Source organism: Rhagoletis zephyria, unplaced genomic scaffold (genome assembly GCF_001687245.7).
Source record: "Rhagoletis zephyria isolate East Lansing unplaced genomic scaffold, Rhagoletis_zephyria_1.1 Rzeph_scaffold_00551, whole genome shotgun sequence".
Taxonomy (NCBI): Eukaryota; Metazoa; Arthropoda; class Insecta; order Diptera; family Tephritidae; genus Rhagoletis; species Rhagoletis zephyria.
In genome coordinates this window covers 74,788-82,854 of record NW_016157635.1, presented here as the reverse complement: position 1 = coordinate 82,854, position 8,067 = coordinate 74,788, and the positions used below count along the sequence as shown (strand labels likewise).

Sequence of the window (8,067 nt, the reverse complement as noted above, 5' to 3'; positions counted from 1 at the left end):
GACGGACAGACAGTCACCGCTTAATCGATTTCTCTTTTCATTCTGATCATTTATGTATACATTTGTCTATATCTATCTCGATTCGTTTTGCCTGTTACAAACAACCGTTATGTGAACAAAGTTATAATACCCTTGTGCACAAGTGCGCTCGGGTATGAAAAGACACAATTCATGGAGTGATGAATTATTTACGCACTTTTTTGTCAGATACCAATTCGCCTATGCAGCCTTTAACACCACTCTCAGTCGATGCAGAATTTAGTTTCAATTTAGGCGGCGATGGTTCTCTACAACCTTGGATCGATCAAATCAATACACAACGTGGTAAACAGAAATCTAAACCAGATAAACAACTCCAGCAACCACAAAAGCAGCAGTGCTGCCCTCCTAATGTGCAACGATATCTATCTCCTACCGCGGGAGTCCGTCAAGCTTGCAGATCTGCTCGTGTTGGTTCTCCGTTGCCCAAAAGGCAAGAATCGTTTTTAAATTTAAATGCCCCAGCGCACAGTGCTTCCCTTCCATATAAAATGTGGGCAAAAATAGAATTATGGGCATATTTATTTTTAAATTCGCTTCTTAGTAAAATTGAGGACGCTGAATTCAAAAATGTCACTGTAAATACAGTTTGAAGTTGAAAATTTGGGTTCTTATGGCTAGGTATGTACATATAGTTCGTTCTATTTCCAAAACTGAGGTGTCAAATGACCGGGCTTGGCCTGTAGATGTGCAATAAAGTTTTTTATTTTTGAAAAGGGTTGCCACATNTAACCGATGAGGCGGCTCTTGGAGTGTTCGAGAGAAAGATTACGCGGAAGATTTACGGGCCTTTACCTGTTGGCGACGGCGAGTACCGCAGACGATGGAACGAATAGCTGTATGAGCTTTACAACGACATGGACATAGTGCAGCGAATTAAATACNTACCCATCTCTTAATAATCCATTTAACTTATAAAAAAATTTTAATCTAATTTTTTAACAATCTAATTTTTTAACAGGTGTCAACTCTTAAAAAAAATAAACCTTCTATTGTCCACAGGTTAAGAATTTTAATCTGACACTTCATTTTTGAAAACGGAACGAATCGTGTAGATCTCAAGGCACTGACAAAAAATTAAAAAACTATTTTATGCATTAACAAAANTACATATTTAGCAATAAGTGGAGAGTAAAAACATTCCTGAGTTAATTTAGGAGTCCAGTAATTTAAAAGGANGAAAAAGAAGAAAAAGAAATAACCACCAAACCATAATCTTAGCAGATGAATGTGCAAATCGCAAACGTGAATTGTTGGTGAAAATGTGGGACCAAAAGGTTTTAATAAAAAAAATATATTTTTGCTAGTTTTTTTATAGTTTTTTACTTCGTTGCATTTTCATCATATATTTTCTCTGCAGCATAATTAAAATTACTAACTCACCTTTTCAACAAAAAAAATCAATAAGTAACTGTGGTTGGCCTTTGTTTTCGTTAGCGATTCCATTTCTCATAGTCATTAACCGNCACAAACAGGCGGCAACCCTATTCGTAATATTTTTAAGCTAAAACCTTCTTAAACCTCCTTNTATAAATGGGTAATGGTAGAACAAGCTACAATGGGTTTAATGTGGATCAGTTATTTTCGGTCTTTGATATTTACAGATAGGTAAAAGCTGCGGTGTAGTGGTAAGCAGTGCGCGTTTCCACTTCGCAGCGCCCGGGTTCAAGCCCTGGTCAAAGCAACAGCGCAAAAAATGTGGAAAAAAGGTTTTTTCTTAACAACGCCAAATCTCCGAGGGTATTTCTTCCATGAAAAACAGCTTCTCATAAAAATACAACCGGCGTAAAACTGTAGGTCCCTCCCCATTGTGTGACAACATCAAGGCGCANGCCTTATGGTGACTAACTATTTCAATTACCTTATTCCTTTAATTAAAGTGGAATTTGATTTTTTAAACTGGTGGCAACGCTCTACATGTTGTTAATACACATTTCGATTGATACACGTCCATAAACCTAGCTGACCCAAGTCGCCAAAAATCAATAAAAATTAGCTAGGAATTAGGTGTNTATTATCATTATTATTAAAAGTTTCAGTTTTCTCTATGAGTATGGATTGATTTCCAATATTTCCATACCAAGTTCCACTACTCTACCATAAATGCTTTCAGAGATATACTATAAATAAGATTTTTTCAAAAGAAGTGTCCCATACGTTAATAGAGGCAATAACAGCACAACCTAATATTACCGATGTAAAGGCTTAGTTATGCATACTTGGCATTGCATAAGACTTGTCACATAAAGAATCTGTTAAATGAGCTTTGCGTGTAAGCGGTTACCCNTCAACTCTTAAAAAAAATAAACCTTCTATTGTCCACAGGTTAAGAATTTTAATCTGACACTTCATTTTTGAAAACGGAACGAATCGTGTAGATCTCAAGGCACTGACAAAAAATTAAAAAACTATTTTATGCATTAACAAAAAACGCATTACTTCAGAAAGTGCAAAAAATGAGCAGGTTTTTATTTNTTTTTCTATGCACGCACGCAAGTTTTTCTGATTTGATAAGCACTAGTAAAAATTTTACTAGTAGAAATTAGCAGGAGAGCAAAAAAAAACCTCAGAACGAGAGAGAGCTGCTAGTTTCTTGGGTTAATAAATGCTTTCCAGCAGAAATTAGTGTTAATTTGTGATAATTATCCCTTAAGAAACAAAGCTAAAATTTGAATCCATAGTCGCGCAAAAATGTCAATTGAACATAAACGTCAAATCAAAATTTAACGCAAGACAGATCTTGGAATTTGAGTTAAAGTATGTTTACATATAAAAAAAAAANTATTTTTACATATATTTTTTATTCATTCCATTAAAATTCAGCATTTTTTGAAATTTTGTTTAAAAAAATTATTATTTTTTTAACACCGCAGGGACACCCTGTGTTTAATTTTATTCCAAAATTGTAATTCCAGTAATTCTCTACTATCTATATGGAAGCAAGAAACGTCAAATCAACATTTTATTTCAAAGAATATATTTTTGACATTTTTTTCTGTGAAGAGCTTACGCCTGGGTATGCTTTATTACAATTCTTAGTATAAAATCTGTCGACTTTAGTGGCTTCCTGGCGGTATATACCTAATTAATTTTTTTGGGGAAATGTCTGTTTAATTCTTTTTAGTGGATAAATTGTCTTTNGGCAGATTGCTGGCCGTCAAATTTGTTGTGCTTATTATTCTCACAACTCAAGGAACAATTAAGTTTCAATGCAAACTTGTTTTCACTTGTAATTAATTGCTGTACATTTCCAGTACAAGTCATGTTAGCTAGCTCTGCTTCTTCTGTGCTTTTAAGTGTACATATATTTACTTACATATGTATTTTTAATTATGTATGTACATATGTATGTATAATTATGTACATTAATATTGCTTGTAACTGTTTATGGATGTGCATAAAATAGGTAGTTTATGAAGCAGTACAAATATATTTGCTAGAGAATTTAAATTAAATATTTTAACTTTTTAACATGAGCGGTATTAGTGCAGCCTACAGAGGTATCTTAAATTATTTCAAATATTAATAAAATTATAGTTTAAAAAACTAAAACCTCGCTATTATAATTTTCATTNATCACTGATTGACAATGTATGTATTTGTAATAAAACACCAAATACGATGGCGTAATCCTATGGTTTGACGTAATNACTTGGGAATAGAAATCACTTCATCTTTTAGGCGCATCAATATTACATAGTTACACCCCGAGCTAATAAAAGGGAGGTAAAACAAGTAAGAAAGTCTAAGTTCGGGCGGAGCCGAACATTAAATACCCGGCGCAAGTATTAAATACATGTTTTCCACCTTTCCGAAAGCTACCGCTACATGATAAGCGGGTGTATAAATATTAAGTAAACTAGCATTCTTAAATTTCGAAATATTGAAATTTCAAGCATTTCTGAAATTTACCGTTATATGAAAAGCGGCCGTAATTTTAGTCCGATTTCAATAATTTTCAACGGTTCGCTTTTATGTGGCAAGCACAATAACCATACCGAGTTTGGTACAAATTGCTAAAACGGTTAACGATATACATATATGTGATCATAAGTGGGCAGTGCCANGCGCTGGAAAAATGTGAGAAGCGCTCACCTATTTTAAAGACTAATTCAAGGATGTTTGAGGTGTTGCAGCGAGTTGGTGTGGCGCAGTATTGGGATTTTTTGAGACAACGTGGAATAAATTTTGACAAATTCCAGTTATTAACATTTAGGGATCTTCAATGCTTGGGCGTAAGGAAACGTGAGCATATCAATTTACTGCTCAAAGCAGTTGAAATGGCGCGTAAGTTGTATTTTAACAACTCACTGGAGTTAATATTTCGTTTTAAATTCCGAAAATACATTACATATATCTATATATCTATCTATCTATCTATCTATACTATAATAAAACTGTAAATTGTTTGTTTGTCTGTTTGAACTCACTAATCTCCGGAACTACTGAATGGATTTTCATGGGGCTTTAACTGGTATATAGAGTGTGTGTGACCTCGGACGTAACCTGGGGTATAAAAAAATTAGATCTGACAAGGGGGCGTGGCACCTCCCATAGGCGTGACATTTCTAATCAGTTATAACTTCGAAACAGTAAAAGTGAAAGTACATAACGTCCTTTGCGTCACCGCCAACGTCACCGTCAGTTGTCAAAAAAATCGGTGTATTCGTATGAAGTAAGTTACATAAACAAAGCTGACGGTGACTGTGACGCACAAATTAGCTCAACTTTCAACTTTGCTTATGCGTGACAACTATTCTGTGTTTTGTTTACATATCTGAATTTCAATTTTTTCAGTTTGTGAAAATTTTTGGATTTATTGAGATAAGAAATGTAAAATATGATGAAAGAAAAGTGCAACGCAATTTTGCAAAGAGTTGCAGCGAGTTATTGATTTTAGGACGCAATGGTAAACGAATAGTGTGCAACTTGCCGCATAAGCACCGTTGACGCTCACATTGACGGTGACGGTGCCGGCGACGCAATGGACGTTGTGTACTTTCGCTCTAAGTCACATGACTTTGAAATTTGGTGTGTTGACATACATACATATCTATGCTACCATATATCTGTGTTCATATGGAAAAGTAGCTTATGTCGAAAGGCTGGCTTTAGTATAAATCGGCATTCGCAGCATACGATTGCGAATGACTCACTGGCGCTAAGACGTTGAACAACTTTTGGCAAATAAACGTGGAAGAAATAGTTCCGATACTAGCAAGGCAATATTCTTATTAAGTCTCATCAAAAAATTCCTTGCCGTTTAAAAAATAAAGGGATTGCCGCATTATACTAAAGCCAACCTTTCGACATAAGCTACTTTTCCATACGAACACAGATATATATACGCTTATAGTAAAGTACATAAAGTATTATATGTGCAATATGTTTTTCCCCATTTTCGTTCTATGAAAGAAGGGTAAAACTTTTTGCTATATGGGATTATAATAGCCTTTAGTTCATAGGTATTTTCACATGTTAAGTTGATGTACCTTTATAACTTTAACTACCGTTATCACAAATAATAGTTAATATTCAATAGTAAATAATTATATGTGCAAAAGAACTATTAAGCTTCCGCCTGCTCGAGTGTCAAACATTTTCAACAGAAAACTACGCCAATGACTGTGTGGTAAAAACCCAAACATACAGAAGCTATTTGCATAATAAAAACCATTTTATTATTTTCCCTAGTAATATTATGGCCCACAATATCCCGTGGCATTGAATTATCTGAAGAAGAGCCCGGAAATATAACAGGAATGAATTTTTGTGGCAATAAAAAGTAGTTAAATAACTACTGAAATAATCTGACAACAGAATATAATAAGAAGCTCCTTTAAAAATCCCGACGACAATAATAAGCTTAGTCGCCCTAAACAAACCCCAAAAGAGTGGTGCAACAGCGTGATTTACCGTAAAAATTGAAATGCTTTTGAATCTCTCTGTCACAAGTAAAAGTTCGCAATAAATAATAAATGCAGTTTATGGTACATTGCAGGCCCCTGGAATATATTTTTAGACATTTAAAGTTTACGTCGTACAACAATACGACACCCTTATGAATTCTCCAACTGTTTTTGAAAATTATTTGTTTATTGTTAATTCAAAGTAAAGTGCTTTCTGTAATATCAATTATCAAATGGCTAATGGAAAAAATAAAGCCGATAATTTATCACCCCTATTCTGCAACACTTTCGTATTCGGATTTTGCTACGAGTCGTAGAAATGGTATGCTGCAATCCGAATCGTATCTTCGAACTTTCGAAATTCGTAACAATGCCATGCCTAAAATCGAACGAGTAAGCTTTTTTGCGTAATTTTCTACGAAAACAATTCTGTGTCGGAGGCGAGATATGTTTTAAACATATAAATTTGCCTTTCGCATATACATATATACGTATATTTTTATACACTGCTTTATATAAACGAGCAAAAAAGAATCTTTGTTGCCCTTTATCGATAAACTTGGGTCCGGTTTAGTTATTTGTACAATGATTTTCGGTTGTTGTGTCCAAACGCATACAACGAATCCAAAAACTTTAACATACACGTGTAATCAAAGGATTAAACTTTTATTTAAAATAAATGTTTCAAATTATTAATAAATTCGGTTTGCACTACGCACTTTTTTGCAAATTTCTATGTGGGTTCTGCGCAAAAATACTGTGATATGCACACGAAATATTGTATACCTTTGGCATGCGGAAGCCCCTCTTCTCCGGCAACACAGAAAGGAGAAGGCCGAAGGCAGAAACAAGCGCAACAGGTGGTGGACCTAACAAAATGCATGTTTTCAATGGCTTGGAAGAAGCTGTTATTACATTAACTGGATTGGGAACCAGTTCTTCAGGCATAGGACAACAATTCAACCAGAAGCTGACATAGATGCGCCCATGGTGGCAGCCCCGCATACCTTTGTGAGTACATTGCCATAGCGCGCTCTTACTCCGCTGCTATAACTGCAAATGCATCAAAATCCATTAATTTCCTCAAAATATTGAAATCAATCAATTTTACTATAAAGAAGCACATGATGAGTGTTTTTTAATTCCTTTCCACTTTGTTTTTCTTCATACAGCTGAGTTCGAAAAACAACTGATACCTGTCAATGCTGCACATTTTTCCGCAAGGGTTGCAGCATGTCGATTTTTCGTTTTTCGTAACGTAGCTACGAATTACGAGTTACGAAAATTCGGGGTCTAGAATAAGGGTGTATAAGTTTTGGCAAATTAAATTTAGTACAAGAAAAGGAATTTTTTTGTGGCAGAAGGTAATGTTTTTGAATAAGTTTTACTCTACAAGAATTTATTATTATTATTATTGAAGTGAAACTTCTTTAGCGGCGGTTGGTTGGTTGGGAGTAAATTGGCAAATTCAACGGAAATTGCACACGGAAATGGTGCAACGGAAATGGATGGAGCTGAAACAAGTGCTTCTTGAGTGTATGCAAATGGTAGTAGTTTAACAAAAACTTGCTAATAAAAAGATAAAGAATAACACTTAGAAAAAGTCCAATACAAGAATGAAAGTAAAGGGGAGTACGTACATAGATAAAGAAAAGGATAATGGTCAAAGGTAAAAATAAAAACAAAACCAAAGATGCGTAAAGATAAAGGCAAAAATGAAGATCAAGATAAATTTAAACACTTTATTTATATAAGGGCAAAGGTGAAGAGGAATATGTAGATGAAGAAAATGATAAACATAAAGGTAAAAACAAAGATAAATATAAAGAAAAAAATGAGGATGATGATACCGATAAAAGTAAAGATAAAGATACCGGAAGAAAGATTAAAATAAAGGTAATTATAGAGAAAAGGATATATGTAGATGGAGACACAGGCTCAATCTGTCGGTTTCGAGATTCTCGGGACCTATCTTTCCCTACCTATATTCGGAACTTATAGATGTAATAATCGATATTTTTATCGATTTTGTTATCGATGTTTTTATCGATTTTGTAATCGATATTTTTAACCATTTTGTTATCGGTATTTTTTATCGATATTGTTATTGGTTTTGTTA

General features: G+C 34.3%; 1 protein-coding gene across 2 annotated transcripts in view; it reads right to left on the bottom strand.

Annotated features, from left to right (window-relative positions):
• The window catches only part of LOC108360277 (fumarate hydratase, mitochondrial-like), a 39,470-nt gene that overhangs the window by 11,290 nt on the left and 20,113 nt on the right, over nt 1-8,067 (bottom strand). The gene's annotated exons all lie outside the window — the stretch shown is intronic.